Genomic DNA, 409 nt, shown 5'->3' with positions numbered 1-409 from the left:
TTTTTATGAATGTCCAACATCCCTGATTATTTGTCGCTGCTCTGGGCACCAAAGCATCAACTAACAAATGACTGGACGGAGATTCTCAACGCTGAATGGTAAATGCTAACCTTTTATTAATCAATCTGGAATCAAGTTGAAAAATGCTTTCCCTTAAAAGAAACATCTACCCTCCAACAGGATAGGCTATAGGGTCACCAATAAGATCAAAACCCATATTATGGAAAGATTAAAAGCCTACAAAGAAAAAGAAAAAAATGCGATAAGATACCTCGCAAAAAGAATAAGGCAAAGAATAAGTTAGGCTACAAAAATTATCACAAACGAATAACGAAACACATAACACTGAAACAAACTGTAAAAGGCACTGCCTTATTACAGACATAGTTGACTGCAAGAGAAGTGGCAG

Source organism: Penaeus monodon, chromosome 33 (genome assembly GCF_015228065.2).
Source record: "Penaeus monodon isolate SGIC_2016 chromosome 33, NSTDA_Pmon_1, whole genome shotgun sequence".
NCBI classification, from domain to species: Eukaryota; Metazoa; Arthropoda; class Malacostraca; order Decapoda; family Penaeidae; genus Penaeus; species Penaeus monodon.
Note: the sequence above shows the minus strand (reverse complement) of the source record.